This window comes from Bos javanicus, chromosome 1, assembly GCF_032452875.1.
Source record: "Bos javanicus breed banteng chromosome 1, ARS-OSU_banteng_1.0, whole genome shotgun sequence".
NCBI lineage: Eukaryota > Metazoa > Chordata > Mammalia > Artiodactyla > Bovidae > Bos > Bos javanicus.
In genome coordinates this window covers 66905149-66932080 of record NC_083868.1, presented here as the reverse complement: position 1 = coordinate 66932080, position 26932 = coordinate 66905149, and the positions used below count along the sequence as shown (strand labels likewise).

Below are 26932 nucleotides of genomic sequence, written 5' to 3'. Positions count from 1 at the left end.
GCCATCCCAGAACAACAACCCCACCTTAAACTTGGAAGAAAGAGGCCAGGCAATTCTCCTTTTCTGATAGAATTCTCAGTTGATGTGCCTGGGTTAGGACCTCACGTACTTGTAGCCCACTAGGCTCCTCTGTCTATGGGATTATCCTGGCAAGAATACTGGAGTGAGCTGCCATTTTCTCCTCCAGGGCATCTTCCTGACCCAGAGACTGAACTCTAGTTGAACCTGCATTGGCAGGCAGATTCTTTACCACTTAAGCAACCCAGGAAGCCCCTTGGGTCAGAAAGAAGGGGTTTAATAGATGTGGATGCAGATGTTTTGAGTGGAGAATGTGCTAGCTTACTGGATCTCAAAATATTTGGGAGCTAAATAGACAAACAAGAGAGAGGTGAATAAAAGGTATTTGCCAAAGCTGTTCATTAAATCCTCTTAACAATTTCCACAAATGTTTTTCTCACTCATAGGACAAATTTTGTGAGACTTAGAAAGGGGAAGCAACTTGGCCAAGTCACATTGTAACAAATGATAGAGAAAGAATTTAAACCTAGAGTGAATTGTTCCCAGAAGACTTCACCGGTATACTGGAGATTTTTGCTGTTTTTATTGTTGCTCTGGCCATCTGATGCAAAGAGCCAACTCATTGGAAAAGACCCTAATGCTGGGAAAGATTGAGGGCAGGAGGAGAAGAGGGATACAGAGGATGGGATGATTGGATAGCATCACTGACTCAATGGACACAAATTTGAGCAAAATCCAGGAGACAGTGAAGGATGGGGAGCTGGCATGCTGCAGTCCATGGGGCTACAAACAGTGGGACATGACTTAGTCACTGAACAACAAAAACAAATTGTTACATCTTTCTAGCTATAATAGATCAGTAAAGATTCTGTATCTTTAACAAAAGACTTGACTTTGGGTGGCTTAATAAAAACTGCAGAATTAGTGTCTCTGCCATACCAATTGGATTCATTCTTCATTTTTGTCAAATGAAAGATTAATAATTCTAAGCTTCCTCCAATCCATGCTACTCTGTGCAGTGGGAGTGATCTTGGAATACAGGAATTTGGTCATTTCATGTTCTTGTTTAAGTTACTTCAATGGCTTCCTTTGCTGTGAAGGTCAAGACCACAGTTGTTGTCATGGTCTACAAGGCCCTGCCTGTTTCAGTCCCTGCCAGCTCCCAACCTCATTTTCTGCTCCACAGCCCATCACTCTCATTCCTCCAGCCATGACTATGTCCTGTTCTTCCAGCCTCTGGGCCTTTGCTTCTGTCATTCCTTCCCCTGGGAATCTGCTTCTCTTTATCCTCTGGTATGTTTGTCCTGCTCGTTATTTGGATCTCAGCACATCTATCATTTACTTAAGGAAAATTCCCCTGAATCCTCCCTACCTGCTCCCCATCCACCCACACCTGATTAGGTCCCCTAAGCTGATCTCATAGAATTATATTTTCCCATCATTACATTTAAGTTCTAACAGAATATTCATTTCTGTAATTGTTTACTGCTTGTCTCCTTCGCTAGACAGTAGGCTCCATGGGGATGAGGGCTGTTTGGTTCTCTGTTGTATCTCCAGTGGACACACAATGCCTTACATATAGTAAACACTCAATAAATATATGACGAATGAACACCAACAAGGACTTCCCTGGTGATGAAATGGTTAGGAATCTGCCAGCCAATGCAGGGGACATGAGCTCTGTACGTGGTCTGAGAAGATTCCACATGCCACAGGGCCGCCCCTAAGCCTGTGCACCAAAGCTACTGAATCTGTGCTCTAGGACCAGGAAGCTGAAGTTACTGAGTCCTCATGCTGAAACTGCTGAAGCTCAGGCACTCTAGGGCCTGTGCTCTGCAACAAGAGAAGTCGCTGCAATGAGAAGCCCGCACACCGCAACTAGACAGTAGCCCCTGATCTCCACAACTAGAGGAAGCCTGTGAGCAGCAGTGAAGACCCAGCACAGCCAAAAATAAATACATAAATAAAATAAAAAAGAATTAAAAGTAGAATACAAATAAAAAAGCAGACATTCCAAATGGTGAAATTATATCTATAAATTACGTTTGAGTAACTGTAGATCATTACTGCTGAGGTACTCTTTCATGTATCAAAGTCACTGATGACATATACATCGACACCTTTCTTAGAGAGTCAATAGAGTCCAATCGTTTCTTAATAATAATACCAAAAGTAATAGCTAGCATTTACTGAGCACTTCTGATGTGCCAGACTGTACCAATACCTAAAATTTAGCCCAACTCAACCACCTATTAGGATGGTACATTTATTACTCCCATTTTTATAGATGAGATAACTGGTAGTTTTAAGTCTTCCCTTTTTAAATGCATCATGGGAATTCAGATTCCCTTGTTCTGAGAAAGGTGATTTGATGAGTTTCAAATGTCAAAAGAACTTTCAGGTAAATAGTAAATTGGCCAGATCCTTTTAAAATTCTGAGATAGATACTCCAGACTGAGATCACTCACACCTTTACCTGCACTGCCTACCCTCACTGGCTGCTAAAAGCTAGAAATGCCAGGGGTAATGAGTCAAACAGTGTCCCCACTGGCTTTCTCTGATTCTCCTTGTCCATGTTCGGGTATTGGAAAGTCAAGTAAAATGAGCATAAGGCCAAGGGCAAAGCAGCCTTGAAGGGATAATAAACCTGCAACCTGAGGAGAGCAGAAGGGAAGAGAATGGACCTACCCACTTATGCTTTGATGATGTGATCATGGAGTGACAGTGTTTGTAGGAAGTGCGCCTATCAAAAAACAAGATTAATTTGACAAACATACTTAAGTAATAGTGCCTTATATTTGTACAGGGCTTGCCAGTTTGTAAAATAGCTGTCACATCCATGACTTAATTTGATTCTCATAACAGCTCATGAAAAGTGGACATTATGAACATCTCATTAAAGATGAGCAAACAGAGGCTCCGTAATGGTAAGGTCCCTGATTGAGGTCACACCCTCAAGTCAGGGCACAAGCCTGGCTCAGTTCCAGAGTTTATGGTTCCCTAGGCTTCTGCTACTCTGTGCACACAGCCTTCAGAGACAGCTCTCAGAGGGCAGCTCTTGTTGATGCTCAGAACAATTCTGATATGGGTGCCCCTCTTGGAGCCAATTTCTGAGCTGTCCAAGAAAACCAATTACACCCGACTTGGCAATAAAATCTTGTTACTTAGCTTAATCATTACCTTCACCAGACTTAGCTGGTTCTTAGCAACTTGGACCTATTTCTGAAAATAAAATCCTCTTTCAAAGATGGAAATTTTGCCAAAACTCATATTCAATGAATGGCAAATACAGAGAAATGCCTGGAATCACGTTTACCAAATAATTAGTGATAAACTTTTAGGTATTTATAAGCAATCTTTTAATTTTTGTTTCTTTTTCTATATTACTTGAAATCACTGTAATAAACCATGTTTCATTTTAATGAGAAAAATAGAAAGGAATTTCTTAAATGAAGAAAAAATGACAGAAGCAAATATGCCAAAATAATAACAGCAGCTAATTCTGAGTTGTAGATATAGTTGGTTGTCATTTGTGTATGTTTTCCTTAACCCAATTCCTCAACAATCTTTTGAGCAACAGAAGCATCATGGAATAAGTGGAAAGCCTTTCAAAAGCCTTTTCTTAAAAGGAGACCACACTCATATGGCTGTGTACCCAACAGCATGTTGGTAGAAAATCAGTAAGTTATTTTATACTTCATTCGTAGTCCAACTGTCCAGCTGCACCCTTGGGTCCCACCAGGAGGCAGAGGGCTATAATCATAACAAGGCCCAGCTCACACATATGTGCAGGCAAGGATCTTTCTCCATTTGTTAGATGGTGCAGCTTCTATGTTTGAGAAAGTAGCAAAGGCAAGGCTAAAACTACTTCCTCCTTTCTTCTACCCTCCCCCTTACAGGTCCAGAAAACTCTGGTTCATGTCCTTTCAGTGATACAGATTAGTCTCTTGGTGATGCATTCCACACTCCTGAGGTTAATAAATGACTCTGAAGAAAAGCAAGTCATTTATCATGGGCTTTTGTGTGACCCTCAGTCCAGTCCATGAAAAAATACTGTGCTATGGGCACTTTTGAACAAGGCTTTGGCCTCACTGACCCATTGCCACGTGTCCAGTTAGGGGACACGTTCTTTTTTGGTCATTTTCATTTCAAGGACTCCTTAGCAGCCAAGAGAGATTTTATTTGGCTAAATTTTAGCCACTAGAGTCTAACCTGTAAAGTGTTTCTATATAGTCCAAGTTCACAGTGAATGACAACTGAACTTACTTGAATAGTTGGTCACTGTTCCCTGCTGGTCTAGAGTTGGGACTCAGATGTGGCATTAGATGATCCTGATGTTTCCAGCCCAGCATTCCCACCTCCTACCCAGCCCACTATCTCCCAGAGGTTTATAAACATTCTTAACAAAGAGGGAACAATAAGGTTGTGTCTCTATCCTCTTGTCCGTGACACACAAATGAGAAACAGGAGAACTGGGTTCTCTTCTAACTCTGAAACTGCTTGTCCACCACTTCCTCTCCCATTTAAGATGCCATAAAACTACTACGGCATATTTTAGAGAGGATCTGAAGAAAGCTTTTTTCCCCCTTTTTTAGAAGACAGCACAAAATAAAGATTTTAATGGGTAAAATATATACTCTCCATTAAAGAATCTTCAAATGGATACTGTAGGTAGAAAAAAAGAACATAGTCATAGTAGAGTAGAGTAGACTCAACAAACCTAAAAGAAAAAATGACAGACTCTGGTGCAGCAATCAGAGGGACAAAAAGATAAGGAAACAGTGAATAAAACAACAAAAATGCAAAAATGCAGGCCCTTCTAAAAGTCACCTTGGAGTTTTTCAGAAAAGGGGATGACACAGAATCAAGTGTTGAGCTAAATGTGAGCAGACAATGCCCTGATACAGGTCCGGGAAAACAGGCAGAATCTGGTTGAGAGCAGCAACCACATGCGAGAAATGAGAAAGGCATCTTCAAGTGGAGGCTTGTGCCTCTTAGAAACCATAGTGAAATAGTCAGGTGCCACCCTGAGCAAGTCATCCTAGAGTATCCTTGACCTTTTCTTGCTGAGGTCGTCAAAATGGCAGAGAATAAATGATTTCAGTAGTTCAGACAGGTGATTTTTTTCAAGTATTTTTTAAAAAGTCTTTATTGAATTTGTTACAATATTGCTTCTATTTTCTGTTTTGGTTCTTTGACCTTGAGGCATGTGGGGTCTTGCTCCCTGACTAGGGATTGAACCCTCAACCCCTTTACTGGAAAGTGAAGTCATATCCACTGGACCACCAGGGAAGTCCCAGATAGGTGTTTCAGACACTGGCTTAGTAGCAGCGCATAAATAGAAAAAAAAAAAAGAAAAAGAAGAGTCTATAATGCCTCATAAAGACAATATGAGCCTCAGGGTCAGGTGATTACTAAAGCAATGGATCGTTAGCAAGGACCAAGGGAACCAAGAACCTTATCAGCCTCGTCTTGGCCTAGACTTCATACGTGGTATGGTGTCCATGTATATGTACTTCACTCTTAGAGAAGAGGACCCAGACAATGAAAGCTTGGAAAGGAAACCATGGAGAGGAAACAACTGTGGGACTGCTGAGAGTTTGCCTGGAGAAAACAATTCTCACTTGGACCATGATTGGGATCTTCAGGATGCTAAGAGAAGTCTTAGACTTTTTTTCTAGATGAGTATGGGGAATAGGGCTGGCCAGACAGGCAAAAATTCCAGGGAGACAGATATTGGTGTGATGTAAGGAAGAATATTCTAACCATCAGAATTGCAGAGCAATGCACTAGGTTTCCAACAGAAGTCAAGTCTCTCATTACAACAAGAAGGACTATTCAACAATGGAAATAATACCTCCCAAAGTGAAGGTGAGAAAGTCAGAAAGAGGCTAGATGATCAGGTGAGAGGGAAACAGAGAGGTCGCTGGCACAAGGGTGAGTGCAGACATTAGATGCAGGTCCAACTAGAAGAGCTTGCAACTCTAAGAACCATCTCAAATTTATACTGAGCATTTTTCTCTCTTGAAACTTGAAGTTCTTTTACCTCTAGTCTCACAAGATTCAGTGAATCACAGACAGTGTTAGGCAACTTGCTTAAAAATTGTTTGCAGCCAGTTCGGATCAAAACTCTTCCTAGGGACTTCCTTCTTGGTCCAGTGGTTAAGGATCCGCCTGACAATACACAGGACATGGGTTGGCTCTCCGGTCTGGGAAGATTCCACATGTCTCCGAGCAACTAAGCCCATGTGCCGTAACTACTGAGCCCATGAGCTGCAATTACTGAAGGCCACACACCCTAGAGCCTGTGCTCCACAATAAGAGAAGCCGCTGCAATGAGAAGCCCGCCCACTGCAACGAAGAGTAGCCCCGCTCACTGCGACTAGACAAAGCCCTTGCAAAGCAATGGAGGACCTAGTGCCATCAAACAAAAACAAAATAAACAAAGAAAACCTTCCCAGGAGCTCCTAGTTTGGGCCTCTCATGAGCCCCAACAGTGATGCTGTCCACAGGGCAGCACAGCCTTTCTGTGCACTTGTCAATTGGTGGCCAGCGGGCTCTCGGCCTCTGAGAACCATCAGTGGCTTCAAAGGGTTTAACCTATTGCAGGTTAAAGCAATGAGTTATATTGTTGTTAGTGGGGGTGACAGAAGTCATCCTTTGCAAAAGTAGACTTAATATTCTTAGTTTAGAAATCATAACATTTACTTTGACAATGCAAATAACACTGAAGGAGAGTGATTTAAAAATTTTTTAAGGTCTAGCTTTTGAATGGATTTCTCTGGTGGCTCAGAGGGTAAAGCATCCGCCTACAGTGTGGGAGACCTGGGTTCTATCCCTGGGTCGGGAAGATCCCCTGGAGAAGGAAATGGCATCCCACTCCAGTACTCTTACCTGGAAAATCCCATGGACGGAGGAGCCTAGTAGGCTACAGTCCATGAGGTCGCAGAGTCAGACACGACTGAGCGACTTCACTTTCACTTTTACTTTTGAATAGCTGAAAAACATTTAGTTTAAAAGAGCTTTTTGGATTGCTTTTTTAATGCTTGCATTTTTTCCCCTTAATGCCTTAAAAATATACAACTGTGATATGTTCCCTTTGACACATGGTACTATTTCCGTTTCTCTTGAAACATTGGGCATAATATCATTTACTCTGCAATCTGGGCTCCAGTGAGCTGGTAGGATCAGATGTATCAGTCTGAGAAGCCAAGTTTTATTATTAAAATGAAGCTTCATCATTAAAATAAGCCAAAGACAAAACAACAACAACAAAACCACCCAAACCCTCCTAGGAATATAATTCTCTATGGTTTCTATGCACTTATACCTATGAAGCTACTTGAGTTTACCCAGAGACAAGATACTATATAAATCTAAGACAAGTTTTTCAGATTTTATACAGTAAATAAATTGAATCAAGCAGTCCTAAAAACAAATTTGTGAAATAAAGTAAATGAATGAATTCTGTTACTCTGGTTGACCTTTGGCAAGTCACTCCTGCTGTCTGGGCCCCACTGGACCAGCGAAGATCACCTCTGCAGATCTTTCCAGCTCTGACATGTTGTACACTACCAAAGCTAGAGGCAGCTTTAAGATGTGACGCCCCAGAGAGCCAGCTAGCCCTTGACTGGGAGGTGGTTGCCAGCAGGTATGAAAGAGGGGGGAAAAACTCACACCCTTCTTATTTTTATCAGTTGCTTATTCACCTTGTTGATGAGTAAAAACCCAAATTTGAAAGCGCCATATGATTCCAGTCCTTTGTGTAGAGTAACTCTTTGGCTCTCTTTGGCACTTCTGGTATTGCCTTCCCTCCAGCACGGCAAAGCCCCAACCTCCTCCTCCTCCAGTGACTCTCCCTGTCCCACCCCTGCCACCTTGCAGGCCTGAGCCCAAGTCAAAGCCTCTGACTTCTGGAGTTGCAGCTCCTGAAGTGAGGAAGGTGACTTTGAGCCTTGTTTGCTTGTAATACTTCCCCCTTTCCTTTCTACTTTAAGACTAAATCCAGTTTATCTGCTTCATAGGAAACTTGCATTAAGCCTGTCACTTCTTAGAGCTTGGCTTTCTGGTTTATACAGCACTTACTGTCTTACCTGGCAGAGGCCCATCACTATGTGGAACAGATCTTCACAAGGAAGATCTTGTGGTTTAAATGGCCATGGAGCCACTTCTTCCCAAAGCTACATGGGTCTGTTATCCTTCCCCTCGGTGTTCTTTGTGGGATGCAAACTGAATGATCAGCCCCACCTGATGTGTTTGTTTACTCATGGCTCCCGTCATACTTTTCTGTGAATTCCTTACACAGAATTGTTCATTGTCTCGAATCTCCTGCATTTCCCTCTTTTTCCATTCTCCCATGTTTGGAGGTAGCTGACTGTCATCCTCCAGGGATGATACTCATGGTTAGCTGCTGTCACTCTTTGGAGTTTTCCTCCTTCCTTCTCAGGCACTTTAATAATTTTGTTGCCTTGTCTCTGTTCTGCCCACTGTTAGGATGTTTTAAAGAGAGTATTAGGACAGTTTTTTCAAAGCATGATTCCAAAACCAGCAGCATCAGTATCACCTGAGAACTTCTTAGAAATGTGAATTCTCAGGTTCCAACTCAGACCTTCTGAGTTATAATCTCTGGAGTGGGACCCAACAATGTGTGATGCTGATACCCATCCATTGCATTATGACATGGCTTTGGTTGGGGACTCACAACTACTCAAATCTTTCCCTCAAGATTTCAGAGGAAAACGCACGTGCAGAGAATATTAGCTGGGCTTTGCTGCTCAACCCCAATGTCAAACTCTAGTGACTGAAGGGTGGCCCACACAGAGGATCCTCTTTCTCCACTATGTTAGCCTAAGTAATCTAGACTAAGGCAAGCAATCCTGCCTCTTCGTCCGAGGTTAACTTTGAGTTGACTTCTTTCCAATCAAGTACGAGAAAAGTGGACTCCAAAATACACAGAGACTTGGTGCTAGAGGTGCTGAACACAGCATGTAATGATAAAATGTTAAAAGCCTTCCCTTTAAAATCAGGACCAAGACATTAACATTTAACATTTTGCCTGAAGTTTTAGACAGTTTAGTAACTTAGTGAAAAGATATAAGTGTAAGGTTTAGAAAAAAAAATAAAATTATCATTAACTATAGACAACATAATAGTCTTAGAATCTATGTTCAAATAATTGGAATTACTAAGAGAAATTAGCAAAGTTACTAGACATACTATAATACAAAAAAGTCAATTGAATTTCTATTAATCATCAGTAACAGAAATATATACTTTATAAGCAGATATTATTTATACTAGAAAAAAGTAAGTTTCTCAAAAATAGAATGAATTATAGATGTGCAAGAACTTCATGGAAAATTTCAAACATTATGGAAAAACTTTGAAGAAAATTTAAATAAAGGGAGATCTCTTTTGTGTTCATGGGTATGTTGTGATATCAATATTGTTATGATGTCAATTCTTCCCAAATAGATCTATAAATTCACTGCAATTCTAATAAAAGTCTCAACAGGCATATGTGTGCATGTGTGTACTTGATAGTAGGTATGTGTGTTGCATGCGCACAACTTGACAAACTTCTGAAAATTATACGGATGAGCAATGGGCTGAGAATAGTCAGTACTCCTGAAGAAGGATATAGAAGGGAGACTCACCCTACCAGATGCCAAAACAACATTATGCTGGAATAATTGAGACAATTGATAATGGCAGAGAAGACAAATATTACAGAACAGAGAGCCCCAAAGCAGATTCATGCAAACATGGATGATTCATGAATAACTGGCAGCATTTACGTTAGTAGGAGAAAGGGCAGACTATGCAATAAGAGTACTGGGACAACTGGTTAACCATGTGGGAAAAATCAACTGGATACGTACTCAGATTATACACAAAAATCAATTGCAAATGGCTTGAAGATTTAAATGTGATAGACAAACAATTTTAAAATTTAGGAGAAAATATAGAATGTCTTTATAACCTTAAATATAGAAAGATTTCTTAAGTAAAAAAAGCACAAACAACAAAAGAAAAATGATAAATTCAACTATATTAAACTAAGAACTACCATTCGTATAAAGGTCCTATAAAGTGAAAAGGTAAGCTGCAAGTAGGAAGAGGATAGTTGCAGCAATGTAACTGAAAAAAAGTGGTATCCAGAACATACAACATCCCTATTGTAAGAAAAATAGAAATCTCCCACTAGGAAAATAATGGGCAAAAGACATCAACAGACATTTCATAGAGGAAAAAATCAGTTGACAAGGAAAGAAACATATACACATTTATAATCAAATTAAAATCACAATTTGGCAGCAACTTAACTGTTGGCAATGATGTGAATAAATGAGAAGTCTCATACACTAATGGCGGAAGTCTGAATTGGTAAAATCACTTTGCAAATCCATCTCACATTATCTAGTAAACATGAAAATGTGCATACCTTAAGCCCAGCACTTCTACCCATAGGTAAAATACACTAGAGATTTTTGGACAGTATGTCAAGGAGTCATGTACAAAAATATTATAACAACATTTTTTTTTAAACAACAGCAGGAAACTACAAATATTAGTTGCTGGTCGACAGGAAGATATATACATTTTAGTACACATGAACAATAAAATTCCATATAGCAGTGAAAATGAATGAACCATAGCTATTGCCATTAACATGTATTACTCTCACAAATAAAATATTTTTAAAAATGTACATTGAAGAAGAATGCAAAGACCATGACTCCATTTATACAAAGTTCAAAACAATGCAAATTAAACAATTTAGGGATTGTTTAGGGAAACACTGGTGTTTCTCATAAAGGGTAAAATATGTATTTTTCAAAACATAAATCTCTCATCCTAAAAAACGAGCATTAACAGTAAACCAGAAATTATGGACTGTTTTCCTATGAAAAAAAACAAAAAGAACTTCTACATCATGCTGTAAATTGAATATTAATAAAACCAATAGAAATCCTAATAAAAACATTAACATAATCACAACACACATTATATTCTTAATAAAAAAATACTACTGCAAATGCTGGGCTTCCCAGCTGGCACTAGTGGTAAAGAAACCTCCTGCCAATGCAGAAGATATAAGAGATTCAGGTTCGATCCCTGGGAGCATCCCCAGGAGGAGGAAATGGCTACTCACTCCAGTATTCTTGCCTGGAGAATCAAATGGACAGAGGAGCCCGGTCGGCTACAGTCCATGGGGTCAAAAACAGTCAGGACATGACTGAAGTGACGTAGCATGAGTGCATACTCTACAAACATGAGAAAAGAGAAAGACAGCTTTTTACGAGAAGGTTTAAAAAAGGTTGAGAAAGCTGCCTCAGGACAAAATGCCTGAAGATCAGGGCATGTGTAACAAGCACTTTCCATACAGGATATGATGCCAAAGTTAGCCAAGAGGAGAACTTGGCGTGGATGAGCCTGGTGAGCAGAGATTCAGAGCATGCCGCATCCAGCTGTGTTAATATACTCTGTGGTCAATTGCTGATCCTTGGTGATACAGAACATTTATGTGTGGGTAAAAATATTGTATAAACAATGTGACATCTGTATATATTGACACAATTTTTTTATTTATTGCAATGTAAATATTTACTGATGTTTGTTTATTAAATACTTATTGATTGTATATGAACCAGCATTTATTACAATAACACTAAGTTGTAGCATAATGAACAATTGAACACGTGTATCCCATAAAACTATAAGGTAAGGGAATGTGAAATACAAATTTGGGAGTGGAAAAACGAGTAGGACTTGATTAGAGGCACATACGGGCCCCAAAAAACTAATTTTCTTAAGCTGGATTTTAAGTAATCAGGAATCCATTCTATTATTATTTTTTAAACTATCATGTTTTTGCTGACTGTATAGAGCTTCTCCATCTTTGGCAGCAAAGAATACAATCAATCTAATTTCAGTGTTGACCATCTGGTGATGTCCATGTGTAGAGTCTTCTCTTGTGTTGTTGGAAGAGGGTGTTTGCTATGACCAGTGCGTTCTCTTGGCAAAACGCTATTAGCCTTTGCCCTGCTTCATTCCTTACTCCAAGGCCAAATTTGCCTGTTACTCCAGGTGTTTCTTGACTTCCTACTTTTGCATTCCAGTCCCCTATAATGAAAAGGACATCTTTTTTGGGTGTTAGTTCTAAAAGGTCTTGTAGATCTTCATAGAACTGTTCAACTTCAGCTTCTTCAGCGTTACTGGTTGGGGCATAGGCTTGGATTACTGTGATATTGAATGGTTTGCCTTGGAAATGAACAGAGATCATTCTGTTGTTTTTGAGATTGCATCCAAGTACATCTTTTGTTGACCATGATGGCTACTCCATTTCTTCTAAGGGATTCCTGCCCGCAGTAGTAGATATAATGGTCATCTGAGTTAAATTCACCCATTCCAGTCCATTTTAGTTTGCAGATTCATAGAATGTCGACGTTCACTCTTGCCATCTCCTGTTTGACCACTTCTAATTTGCCTTGATTCATGGACCTAACATTCCAGGTTCCTATACAATATTGCTCTAAGCATTGGACCTTGCTTCTATCACCAGACACATCCACAACTGGGTATTGTTTTTGCTTTGGCTCCATCCCTTCATTCTTTCTGGAGTTATTTCTCTACTGATCTCCAGGAGCATACTGGGCACTTACCGACCTGGGGAGTTCCTTTTTCAGTATCCTATCATTTTGCCTTTTCATACTGTTCATGGGGTTCTCAAGGCAAGAATACTGAAGTGGTTTGCCATTCCCTTCTCCAGTGGACCACATTCTGTCAGACCTCTCCACCATGACCTGTCCATCTTGGGTGGCCCCACACGGCATGGCGTAGTTTCATTGAGTTAGACAAGGCAGTGGTCAATGTGATTATACTGGCTAGTTTTCTGTGATTATGGTTTCAGTGTGTCTGCCCTCTGATGCCCTCTCGCAACACCTACCGTCTTACTTGGGTTTCTCTTACCTTGGATGTGGGGTATCTCTTCACAGCTGCTCCAGAAAAGTGCAGCCACTGCTCCTTACCTTGGACAAGGTTGCCCATCCTGACCTTGAACGTGGAATAGCTCCTCTTGGCCACTGCCCCTGACCTCAGACTTGGGGTAGCTCCTCTTGGCCACTGCTCCTGACCTTGGACATGCGGTAGTTTCTCTAGGCCGCCGCCCCTGACCTTGGGCATAGGGTAGCTCCTCTCGGCTGCGTGGTCTGTCGCAGCCGCCGCAGCAAAAACAAGACCGTGAGCTGACTGTGGCTCAGATCATGAACTCCTTATTGCCAAATTCAGACTGAAATTGAAGAAAGTAGGGAAAACCACTAGACCATTCAGGTATGACCTAAATCAAATCCCTTATGACCATACAGTGGAAGTGAGAAATAGATTTAAGGGACTAGATCTGATAGACAGAGTGCCTGATAACTATGGACGGAGGTTCGTGACATTGTACAGGAGACAGGGATCAAGACCATCCCCATGGAAAAGAAATGAAAAAAAGCAAAATGGCTGTCTGAGGAGGCCTTACAAATAGCTGTAAAAAGAAGAGAAGTGAAAAGTAAAGGAGAAAAAGGAAAGATATAATCATCTGAATACAAAGTTCCAAAGAATAGCAAGGAGAGGTAAGAAAGCCTTCCTAGCGATCAATGCAAAGAAATAGAGGAAAACAACAGAATGGGAAAGACTAGAGGTCTCTTTAAGAAAATTAAAGATATCAAGGCAACATTTCATGCAAAGATGGGCTCAATAAAGGACAGAAATGATATGGACCTAACAGAAGCAGGAGATATTAAGAAGAGGTGACAAGAATATACAGAAGAACTGTACAAAAAAGAGCTTCACGACCCAGATAATCACGATGGTGTGATCACTCACCTAGAGCCAGACATCCTGGAATGTGAAGTCAAGTGGGCCTTAGAAAGCATCACTACAAAAAAAGCTAGTGGAGGTGATAGAATTCCAGTTGAGCTATTCCAAATCCTGAAAGATGATGCTGTGAAAATGCTGCACTCAATATGCCAGTAAATTTGGAAAATTCAGTAGTGGCCACAAGACTGGAAAAGGTCAATTTTCATTCCAATCTCAAAGAAAGGCAATGCCAAAGAATGCTCAAACTACTACACAATTGCACTCATCCCACACGCTAGTAAAGTAATGCTCAAAATTCTCCAAGCCAGGCTTCAGCAATATGTGAACCATGAACTTCCAGATGTTCAAGCCGGTTTTAGAAAAGGCAGAGGAACCAGAGATCAAATTGCCAACATCCACTGGATCATCGAAAAAACAAGAGAGTTCCAGAAAAACATCTATTTCTGCTTTACTGACTACACCAAAGCCTTTGATTATGTGGATCTCAATAAACTGTGGAAAATTCTGAAAGAGATGGGAATACCAGACCACCTGACCTGCCTCTTGAGAAACCTATATGCAGGTCAGGAAGCAACAGTTAGAACTGGACATGGAACAACAGACTGGCTCCAAAGAGGAAAAGGAGTACATCAAGGCTGTATATTGTCACCCTGCTTATTTAACTTATATGCAGGGTACATCATGAGAAACGCTGGGCTGGAAGAAGCACAAGCTGGAATCAAGATTGCTGGGAGAAATATCAATAACCTCAGATATGCAGATGACACCACCATTATGGAAGAAAGTGAAGAGGAACTAAAAAGCCTCTTGATGAAAGTGAAAGAGGAGAGTGAAAAAGTTGGCTTAAAGCTCAACATTCAGAAAACTAAGATCATGGCATCTGGTCCCATCATTTCCTGGGAAATAGATGGGGAAACAGTGGAAACAGTGTCAGATTTTATTTTGGGGGCTCCAAAATCACTGCAGATAGTGACTGCAGCCATGAAATTAAAAGACGCTTACTCCTTGGAAGGAAAGTTATGACCAACCTAGATAGCATATTAAAAGGCAGAGACATTACTTTGCCAACAAAGGTCCGTCTGGTCAAGGCTATGGTTTTTCCAGCAGTCATGTATAGATGTGAGAGTTGGACTGTGAAGAAAGCTGAGTGCCGAAGAATTGATGCTTTTGAACTATGGTGTTGGAGAAGACTCCTGAGAATCCCTTGGACTGCAAGGAGATCCAACCAGTCCATTCTGAAGGAGATCAGTCCTGGGTGTTCATTGGAAGGACTGATGCTGAGGCTGAAACTCCACTACTTTGGCTACCTCATGCCAGAGTTGAGTCACTGTAAAAGACCCTGATGCTAGGAGGGATTGGAGGCAGGAGGAGAAGAGGATGACAGAGGATGAGATGGCTGGATGGCATCACCGACTCGATGGACATGGATTTGGGTAAGCTCCAGGAGTTGGTGATGGACAGGGAGGCCTGGTGTGCTGCGATTCATGGGGTCACAAAGAGTCGGACATGACTGAGCAACTGAACTGAACTGAACTGACTGAAACTATCATGTAAATTATCTCTAGTATGAATGACAAATTTCATAATAAGAAGCCAAGCAAAGGATGTTTGATGCTTTCATAGTAAACATTAGTAAACTAAATAAAATATGAAGTTAGTTATATAATTTACTAAGAAAAAAACTTGACTATTTTTGTTTAAAAACAAAATTTGCTAACTGTAAAATAGGCATGCAATATAAAAAAATATAAAGAAGAAATAGAAAATTAAAATTATCCAAAAAGTCCATCATCAAGAACTTCCCTTTGGTGACTCTATACAGATATGCTGCTGCTGCTGCTGCTAAGTCATGTCAGTCATGTCCGACTCCTAGCAACCCCATGGATGGCAGCCCACAAGGCTCCTCCACCCATGGGATTTTCCAGGCAAGAGTACTGGAGTGGGGTGCCATTGCCTTCTCCGCTATACAGACATAGATGTATAATTTTACAGAAGTGGGATCATCATATATTCCAGTCTGCAACCTCATTTATTTATTGCCATAAATACAGAATAATCATATTCAATGTCTTTATAGTACTTTATGGAATATATGAATCAAAATGTACATAGCTAATGATGTACTGCTGGGCATTTAAGATATTTCTTATTTTTTACTATTACAAACAACATTTCAATCAACCTAGTTTTAAACACTTCTTTTTAACACATGACAGAGATTTCTTAGGATTCATTCTCAGAGGTGGAAATGATGTATCACAAACTATTTTTTTGGGTAGTCAGGGATAATATATATATATATTTTATAGAGGAAATGCTAATTAGTATTTTGTTTTTCTGAGGTTAAACTGTTCCATCTACAACTTAGGTCCTAGAGAAAAAGGCAGGTGTCAGAAAACTCCACACCCCTCTCAGAAGAGTGTGTGGTGAAACTCATTTGTTTGTTTTTTTCATAAAAGAACTGAATTCCTTTTGTGGGGGATTGCTTTTAAATTATGTGAAACAACACTTCCGGAAGGCCCAAAACAGAAGCTGAAATGATCAGACCAAGGATTACCAGCTAAATGGAGAATATAAATAGTTGAGAGACAAGGTGGGCCCTATTGAAACAGGAAAGGGAAATGCAAAGGAGCTGGTGAAGGAAGCAGCAGACAGATGGTGAGAGTGGTGAGAGAAGAAAGAAAAGCTGAGGCAAGAATGAGGGCTCTTTGCAAAGACGGCTTGAGGCCTGATGGAAGGGGCGGCAGTGTGATGAGTGCAGGAGATCAGTGTGAGTCAACAGCACAGGCGGTTTGGAAGTGACTTGGTCAGAACATCAAAGCACAATAGGCCAATGAGAAAAAGTGAATGAACTCTTGCACTAACCAACCCCTCTCCCACGCACCAAAAACCCCCTAAGACAACAACAACAAAACCGAGAAGATAGAATTTGGTGTCTGGAGAAATGCTTGTTTGTGGGGGAAACTGTAAATATAAAGTGGGAGCACTGGTACACGTTCAAACAACGAGCAGCCACTTTCCTAATTAAAAAATAAACAAATAAATACAAAATTAAAAAACCTCAATGTCAATTTAAAAAGTAATTATTATATACAAAAAAAAGATACAAGAAAATAAAAAATCAGTCAATTCTATTCCTTTAATCTCACAAACTCTTCATAGTTTTTATATATACTACATATCTGAAATCCTATAGTATGTTATTTATTACATAATGAACACATTTCTATACCACCAAATGTTCTTTTTTTCAAATAATTTATAATGACTGCTTGGTATTTCGCTGTCGGTATGTATCATACTTAATTTAGCCAATTCCTTTCTGTTGGACATGGAGCCTGTTTCAAATTTTTCATATTATGAAAATCGCTGCGCTGAACTTCCTTGATATCCCAGGTGGCTCAGTGGCCAATGCAGGAGACTCAGGAGAAGCCAGTTTGATCCCTGGGTCAGGAAGATCCCCTGAAAGTAGAAAATGGTAACCCAGTCCAGTATTCTTGCCTGGAAAATTCCATGGACAGAGGACCCTGGCAGGCTACAGTCCATGGTGTTGCAAAGAGTCAGACACAACTGAGCACAGCACAGCAGAACTTCCTTAGGGTTAAATCTTTACACTTACTAATGATCATTTCCTTAGCATAACTTTAGGCATGGAAATTGTTAAAGTGTAAGAACATTTTAAAACTTTTAATATGCATTGCCAAATTGCCCTCCAGAAAGGGTGTACCCATTGACACTGTCACAACCATGTATACGAGAGCTTTGGCAAAGTCATATTTTCTGAAGGATGGAAGAAAGTTCCCAGAAACAAAATTTTGACTATGAGCTTTTGAATCTAGCCTGTTCTACTTGCTGGCCATAGACCTCAGGCAAGTCATTTAACCTCCTAAACCTCAGTTTCCCCACTGTATTGTGATAAAACCTAACTAAAGTTTTTGACAGGCTTAAACAAAACAATATCAGATCAGATCAGATCAGTCGATCAGTCGTGTCCAACTCTTTGCGACCCCATGAATCGCAGCACGCCAGGCCTCCCTGTCCAAATGCTTAGTACCACGACAGATAACATTGTAAATCCTGAGGAAACAGTAAAGGGCAGTCCTCAGAATGACTTTTATCCTAGGGTTTCACTCGGAAATCTTCCAAGAATATGGAATGAGGCTCCAAGGTGAAGGAATGGAGGTCCCAGGAGACACTGAAGGAGGGTGTCGGGATCACCCCAGAGTTGGCTCATAACCAGGGTCACAAAAAGCCTTCTGAATGAGAAACCTGACTGAATCTAAAATCATGGACTAATGGAGGTGCAGTTTAGCAGTGCAGCTCCGTGAGGCAGACACAACCAGCACTTTCATACTGATGGACAGGGAGGAAATGAAAGCATCACAGAAATCTCACCCTTCGCTACGAGGCCCAGCTGCTCAGCAGACCCTTTACAAATCTGGGGGAAATTACAAAAGGACCATTACAAGCCCTGAGACGTGTAAGCCATCAGAGTCACTTTATAATGCCACCCATACAATATCAGGAATAATGACCTCAGAAGAAAGAGGGAGGGAGAAAGCAAAGGAAGGGAAGAGGAGGAAGAGAAGGGGGAAGGGAGTGGAGGGCAAAAAAGAACCAAAGTATACAGACCAGATGAATGTGTCCCACTGTATTGGCCCTAGGAGGGTCTTGTTAAGGGGGAAGTGGCCCCAAAGATGTACAAGTTAGAAGTGGGCAGGTGAGACCTCTTGACAGATACTTGAATGAAGACAAGGATGCACAGTGAAACTGAGAAGTAAAACAAAGGACATGAAATTTGAAGAAATATGAAAGGAGAGGAAGATGTCTAGAAACCTTCAAGAAGATCCAAGGGTTAAAGGGCACTGCAGGTACTTGGCTGCCCAGTGCAGAGCCCCATGGAAAAGTGCCTTCTCATGACACTGTGGACATGAGCAAACCACCCACAACTGCACTGCAGGGAAGGGCATTAAGAAGGGTTCAACCTCACCTATTTAACACCTTCTCATTGATGTGGCTTGATTTTACCAAATTAGGCAGGGACATGGAGAAGGAAATGGCAACCCATTCCAGTATTCTTGCCTGGAGAATCCCAGGGACAGAGGAGCCTGGTGGGCTGCCGCCTATGGGATCGCACAGAGTCGGACATGACTGAAGCGACTTAGCAGCAGCAGCAGCAGCAGGCAGGGACAGGAGTAGACTGGGAGGATAGGAAAGGAGGAGAGCAGGAAGGGGGGTAAGGCAGGCAATTAGTCGCCATCACAGCTGTTCCAAGGGGGACTCAGAGATGTAAGAGACGGGCCCTTCCTTTAAAGAGTTCCAAGTCCAGATAGGAAGATAAAATGCCTTGGTATGAAAATGCAAACATATAGGCTAAATGGCCAGATAAGAATAAAAGATGTAGAGGGGTATGGGCTGTGGCAGGACAAAGCTAGGAAAGCTTCCTGGTGTAGAAGGCCTGGATGGGATCTGGATGGGGGTTGAGAAGAGGGGCATTTTATACTGGGGAACTAAGCAGCTGGGGCAGGACTGAGAAAGCATGTCACGGGAGACTTGGTGACGTATACCACTGTTCGAAAGAGGTAGGACAGTAAAATGGAAAGTAAATTGTTCCTCTCACTCACTGGGAGTCCTAACACCTCAGTTTTCTCACCTCTGAAGTCAAGATAACAATGTCCTTTCGGGGTTGTTGCAGGATGAAAAAATAATATGAATAGAGTACTAATACCATTACCGGCACCTGAAAAGTGTTTAGAAAGTGATAGATAAGTTTATTATATTACTACTCCTGGACATAACAACACAGCATAGAAATAAAGGGACAGGAGAATGAAAATCTAAAAAGCAAGCTGAAGATATCCAGAAATGAAAATGTTCACATTAAAAAGATGCAACATAAGGGGTGTTAAAAATTAAGGCATGGATTACAGTGGGACTACTTAATGTGTGGTCCATGGATCAGATTACCAGCATCAGTTTGGGAGCTGTAAAAGGTGGACCTTTGTCTTCTCCCCAGACTTACTAACTCAGAACTTCTAGGGGTGGAGCTCAATAATCTGCATGTTAATAATATTGTTTTTGCTGTTCAGTCACCCAGTGGTGTCCAACTCTTTGTGACCCCATGGACTGAAGCATGCCAGGCCTCCCTGTCCTTCACCATCTCCCGAAGTTTGTCCAAGTTCATGTCCATTGCATCAGTGATGCCATCCAGGCATCTGATCCACTGACGCCCTCTTCTACTTCTGTCCTCAATCTTTCCCAGCATCAGGGACTTTTCCAATGAGTCGGCTGTTCGAATCAGATGACCAAAATACTGGAGCTTCAGCTTCAGCATCAGCCCTTCAAACGGGTATTCAGGGTTGATTTCCCTTAAGATTGACTGGTTTGATTTCCTTTCTGTCAAAGGGACTTTCAGGAGTCTTCTCTAGCACCACAGTTTGAAGGTATCAATTCTTTGTCGCTCTGCCTTCTTTACAGTCCAGCTTTCACAATATAATATATTATTTCCAAAGAAACTGTGGAAAGAAGAGGTTAGCTCAAAGTAGATATGCCTGACTTCAGTTAGTTTTGTCCTCAAAACTAATCTTTTCACTTGTGCATGAGGGTTATTAATTTGTAAAAAGAATCTTAGAGATTCTATAAGGAAAGTAACAGTATAGAAAAGAATTAATACTCAATCTTAATTATAGTAGTAGAAAATAGCCACAGTAAGTAGAATAAAGTTACGGTAGTTTATGTTATTTAATCATGATAATTAAATTCTAAAAAACCTTTATGTTTTTAGAGCTTTGAAGATTTGAGAATTGTAAACATAAAATGATTCATTCAATTCACAAAACAACCCTTTTGTGGTAGGTACTCTTGTCATTGCCAGTGTATAGATGAGCAAAGTGAGACATGGAGAGGTATCTAAGCCTAAAGGGCTAATAACTGGCAGAGTCAGGATCTGAACCTAGGTCGTGAGACTCTAAATCCACGCTTATAGCCGCTAGTCTGTGCTGCTTCACCCCCACCATAATTTATTTAACCTCTACGTTATTATTGGACACACAAGTTTTTTCTAGTGTTTCACTGTCATTAATAAACACTGTGAAGAACATATCTGGGTATAAGTTTTTAACCATATTTCTGATCATTTCTTTAGGACAGAAATTCTGAAACTGAAATCCTTGGTCAACCTTGATCAACAATTTAAAGGCAGTTATTTTACAGACATTATGTTATAAGAATAGCCATTTCCTCACTGCACCAGCATTATCTTTACAGTCTTAGTATTTTTTTTTTTTTTTGGCTGCACCATGCAGTATATGGGATCTTAGTTCCCTGACAAGGGATGGAACCTGCGCCTCCTGCACTGGAAGCACAGAGTCTTAACCACTGGACCGCCAGGGGAGTCCTCAGTCTTGGTATTCTTGATCAACAAATTGGTATATCACTTTTAAAAAATTCTTACTTCTTTTATTAAGTAAAGTTAAAATATTTATATATGTTCACCTACTATGTGCTTTTCCTCATTTGAAAACTCTTACTATCCTTTGCTCACTTTTTTGAATCCATGGTTTTAAATTCTATGAGCTCTTTCAATATTGAAACTTTTAACCATCTGGCATACTTGCTGCAATAGTTTTTAGTTTATTTTCCTTTTAATTATGACTTTCTATATATGTGTTTTAAATGTTTATGTAATAAAATCTAACAAAATTTTCCTTTATGATTTTCTGTTACTTTTTCACTTTGAAAGAACTTCCTAATTCTTGTAAAATATCCTCTGCTTTCCTCCTTCACCTCCAAAAATAGAAACTTTCCAAACCTCAAGTTTTAACTTGAGGTTACTCTTTTGAGTATATTTACAGCAAGAAGGGGCGGCAGAGGGTTAGATGGTTAGATAACATCACTATCTCAATGGACATGAATCTGAGTAAACTCCGGGAGATGGTGGAGGACAGACGAACCTGGAGTGCTGCAGTTCATGGGGGTCACAAAGGGTTGGACATGACTTAGCAACTGAAACACAGTAACAGTAGTAAGAAGTTCATTTTTTTTTTTTTCAGAAAGCTAAGCAAGCCATGTGTGTTCATTTTTTTTTTTTTCCCAGTTGGACCTCCTTTGAGTTCCACTAAACACGCACAGGACTGGGAGACAACCAGAAAATGGGACGAGGAGAGGGCTAGCAATGGAGTCAGGAGAATTAATCAGCTCTGTCATTTACAGCTGTGCTTCCTCTGGCAAGTCACTCTACCTTTCAGTGCACTAGTTTTCTTATTTGCAAATGGAGATGATGACACCTGTCCTGCCCATCTCCCTCATTTATCTTGTGAGATATTCTGAGGATCAAATGTGTTAATGATACAAGAGTGCTTTGTCAGTCACTGACTACTACACCAGCCTATATATTAGACTTGTTCACTCAGTAATCTCCTCCAGTATACCAGGTAATATGCTGGATTCTGGGGTTTCAATGTTAAATAAGACACGCTGTCTATGCTTGATGACCTTGAACAATGTGTATTAGCTCAGTTAAGTCCTTTAATAATCAATGAGGTAGATAATATTAATAACCCCAGTTTATAGATAAGGAAACTGGGACATAAAGAGGTTGAACAACTTGTCTAAAGTTACACAATCAGTAAGGTGTCGAACGGGGAGATAATCCAGGCAATCTAACGATAGAGCCCAGACTTTCAACCAATGTACTGCACTGCCTCTCCAAAGACAAGGCTGAAAATTGGCTGACAATTGCACAGAGCCAAACTTTAGCTGAAATATTTTAATTTTTAAGCGTGCAGAAAGAGAAGGGCACCTGGCTTCCTCACTACCTTCTCCTCCTGGCCTCTCAACTGGGAAACACTAAGGACAGAAGGGTCCCTGTGGGCAGTGGCTGCGGGTGATGAGCAGACTGGGACCTGAGCCTGAAGGTGCTCATGAGCTGACAGACTTGTGCTCTGAAGCTGCGCTGGAGACCCTCGGCTTGTGTGTTCCCCTCTCACCAGCTCTCTCAGATCAGCTGGCACTCCCTCCTCTCCCTGGGAACCGTCTTCCACAGAGGCTACCAGACTGGAGGTCTGGGTAACACATCTGGCGTCTCTGAGTGAGTGGTGGCAACTCAGTGTCTGACACGCAACTGGAGCTCAACTGAAGCTTGTTGAACTAAACTATGTCAAATTATAGAATATTTAGAAAGACTGAAGAAATGATCATTCTTTCAACCATCAATCTCTATTATGAGCAGAAAAACAAAACTTTTTCCCCCCCTCAGTATAAGCAGTTCACCATTATTAGGGGGGACAACCAGAGTCTCTTTGAGCTTGCTTCTTTTTTTCTACATGAAAAACAATTTAAATAAGAAACATGCACGTCAGGAATTCCAGCAACAAAAACATGGATGAAAGAAGTCAAATAACTCCATTTTGCTATTTGATAGTAATTTTGCTGGTGTGTATTGAAAGATTTGTTGAAAGAAGAATATCTAAAATTAGCTTCCTCTCAGCAGGTATCATATTACCTTTGCCCCCATCACTGATAAGCATTCCCTGAAGGTGGAGGAAAACAGGTTTCCAACCAGTTCCCGGGGAGAAGGGGTGGTGTGTGTGTGAATCAGTCACAGATAAGAAATACATAAAAGTCAATTAATTTAGGTTACTTAAACAAAGAAATCCTCATTCATCTTACTTTTTCCATGTAAGCCCCAGAGATGAGCTGCGGCAAAGGATACAGGCCAGGTAAGCAGCTAACAAATGCCAAGCACTGTATTAAGCACTTTTCATATCTAGTCCATAAGGAAATATTACCTCAGTTTTACAGATATCAAAGGGATTTGTTGTTGTTATTAATATTTAGTCACTAAGTTGTATCCAACTCTTTTGCGACCCCACGGACTCTAGTCCACCTGGCTCTTTTGTCCATGGAATTTTCCAGGCAAGAACACTGGAATGGGTTGTCATTTCCTATTCCAAGCGATCTCCCCAGCTCAGGGATCAAACCTGCATCTCTTGTGTCTCCTGCATTGGCAGGCAGATTCTTTACCACTATGCCACCTGGGATATCCACCAGTAAAAGCTGAGGCTCACAGAGCTTAGATACATTGCCCAAGGTCACAGAGATGGGAAGTCCACTTTTAACCAAACTCTAGACCATCCGTGGCAGAGGCAGACCGTTTTTCCCCTTCATTTCACATTTTGCCACCTTACTCCTTGAAAGTGAAAGTCATTCAGCCCTGTCCGACTCTTTGTGATCCCATGGAATAGTCCATGGAATTCTCCAGGCCAGAATACTGGAGTGGGTAGCTGTTCCCTCCTCCAGGGGATCTTCCCAACCCAGGGATCAAACTGGGGTCTCCTGCATTGCAGCAGATTCTTTACCAGCTGAGCTACCAGGGAAACACCTTATTCCTTCAGTTCAGTTCAGTCACTCAGTCGTGTCCGACTCTTTGCGACCCCATGAATCACAGCACGCCAGGCCTCCCTGTCCTTCACCAACTCCTGGAGTTCACCCAAACTCATGTGCATCGAGTAGGCGATGCCATCCAGCCATCTCATCCTCTGTCGTCCCCTTCTCCTCCTGCCCCCAATCCCTCCCAGCATCAGAGTCTTTTCCAATGAGTCAACTCTTCACATGAGGTGGCCAAAGTACTGGAGTTTCAGCCTCAGCATCAGTCCTTCCAATGAACACCCAGGACTGGTCTCCTTTAGAATGGACTGGTTGGATCTCCTTGCAGTCCAAGGGACTCTCAAGAGTCTTCTCCAACACCACAGTTCAAAAGCATCAATTCTTCGGTGCTCAGCTTTCTTCAGAGTCCAACTCTCACATCCATACATGACTACTGAAAACACCATAGCCTTGACTAGATGGACCTTTGTTGGCAAAGTAATATCTCTGCTTTTGAATATGCTATCTAGGTTGGTCATAACTTTCCTTCCAAGGAGTAAGCGTCTTTTAATTTCATGGCTGCAATCACCATCTGCAGTGATTTTGGAGCCCAAAAAAATAAAGTCTGACACTGTTTTCACTGTTTCCCCATCTATTTCCCATGAAGTGATGGAGCCAGATGCCATTATCTTCGTTTTCTGAATGTTGAGCTTTAGGCCAACTTTTTCACTCTCCTCTTTCAGTTTCATCAAGAGGCTTTTTAGTTCCTCTTCACTTTCTAACCTTATTCCTTGGCCCTGCCTAATTTAAAGTTGGTGCATCTCTCTGTCTTCAAGTAATCAGACAGTTGTTCAAGCAGCTGAATCCAAAAGAAAAGAATTCAATCAGCATTCCCCAGGATCCACATTTGGAGGGAACAGGCATAAAGCTCCTAGCAACTTTTCAGTAAACACTATCATCCACATCTGGATTATTTTCAGTCTTATGAATGGATGATGTGGCTACCCAAACTACACTGTATTATAAAGTATGTGTGTGTGTGTGTGTGTGTGTATTTCTGTGTGTGTGTTAGTCACTCAGACTCTTTGCAACCCCATGGGCTGTAGCTCACCGGGCTCCTCTGTCCATGGAACTCTTCAGGCAAGAATACTGGAGTAGGTTGCCATTCCCTTCTCCAGGGGATCTTCCCAACTCAGGGATCGAATCTGGGTCTCCTGCATTGCAGGTGGATTCTTTACAGTCTGAGCTAATAGGGAAGCCTGTATTATAAGGTAGGGAGCACTTAAATCCTCTAATTCTCACTGGCTTTAATAAACATGCTTCAGCCAGAGGTTATTGGATTGTGGGAGGACACTTGAGAAGAGAGAAGGAAAAATTCAGTCATGCTAATGTCAGGCAAGAGTTTCACCAAAAGTATCAGACATAAGCAACCTTTATATGTGCCACTTTATGACAATGGCAAATGAATGAAGTCTAATGTTCATCCACCTGGAACTAAAAGCCTCCCAGAAATGAGAGAAAGAGAGAGAGAGAAAAGGAAAGAGACAGGGAGAATGAATAAGTGAAACTCATTACGGATGAACTAGACCTTCCTGATCCTATCAAAGTTATGAGATGAAAGGTGTCAAAAGGTCTCTTAAATCAAAAAGACAGCTTTTTGGAGATACCAATCATTAAGTCCTCAGCATATAAACTAAATATCTGATTCCCAGTCCTGCTTGACACCTGGCTTCCTTTTGTTTATCCTAGGAACACCTGGATGACAGTACCAAAGGATGACAGACCAGAATCCCACTGCTCTCAACTAGTAAGTAATTGAGTTCTGTGGCATCTACCTTGCAGTTGTCTCAAGCACTTGTCTCCTTTTCTTCATGGTTCAGGCCATCATCACTATCATCTGAATGGCTATAATCTCTTTAAATGATTGGTTTAGTTGCTAAGCTGTGTCTGACTCTTGCGACCCCATGGACTGTAGCTTACCAGGCTCCTCTGTCCATGGGAATTCTCCAGGCGAGAACACTGGAACGGGTTGCCATTTTCTTCTCCAGCTTTAAATGACTGCTCTGCTCCAAACTTAATCCCCTTTCACCCAGCATCCACATGCAGCCAGAATAACTGTGCTCTAAATAAAACTGCTCCCTAAGTCACTTCTTTATGTAAAACCCTCCAGTGGCTCCCTTAGCCCTAGGATAAAAAATAACAGCCAGCAACAAGTGGGTGCATAATCTGTGCCAGGTACTCCATGACTTAACCTCAGTTCCTGCAACAACCTTATGAGAGATATACAACCTTCATTACCATTACTTATTACTAAATAAGTAATTATTATTTATTTATTACTAAGTGACTTGATCAAGACCCCACGGCTGGAAAGTGGCAGAACCACAATGCATACCTGGGACTGTCTGACCTCAGAGCACATGCTTTAACCACAACGCTATCAGTGTGATGGCATGCAGGTTCTGTGACCTGGCATGTCTGCCACTCCAGCCTCATCTCTTAATGAGCCCCTCTTTGTTCCTCATGCCTCAGCTCTTCGAGCCAGTTGCACGTCCTGGACCTTGACACTCTGTTTCATGCCTGTTTGTTCTGGCACATGAATTCCTCTTCTAGAATGCCCTCTTCCCTTTGTCTATCTTTTGGAATGTCTCATCTTTCAAGATTCAGCTCAAGTATTAACTCC

General features: G+C 41.1%; 1 protein-coding gene and 1 long non-coding RNA gene across 4 annotated transcripts in view; one reads left to right on the top strand and one right to left on the bottom strand.

Moving 5' to 3' along the window:
• Nucleotides 1–26932, top strand: part of LOC133240339 (uncharacterized) — a 213518-nt gene that overhangs the window by 69110 nt on the left and 117476 nt on the right. The window contains exon 2 of the long non-coding RNA XR_009734200.1: nucleotides 25999–26056. This is a non-coding gene — a long non-coding RNA (uncharacterized LOC133240339). The remainder of the gene's footprint in view (nucleotides 1–25998; nucleotides 26057–26932) is intronic.
• CASR (calcium sensing receptor) overlaps nucleotides 1–26932 on the bottom strand; it is an 88956-nt gene that overhangs the window by 57645 nt on the left and 4379 nt on the right. The window lies entirely within an intron of this gene.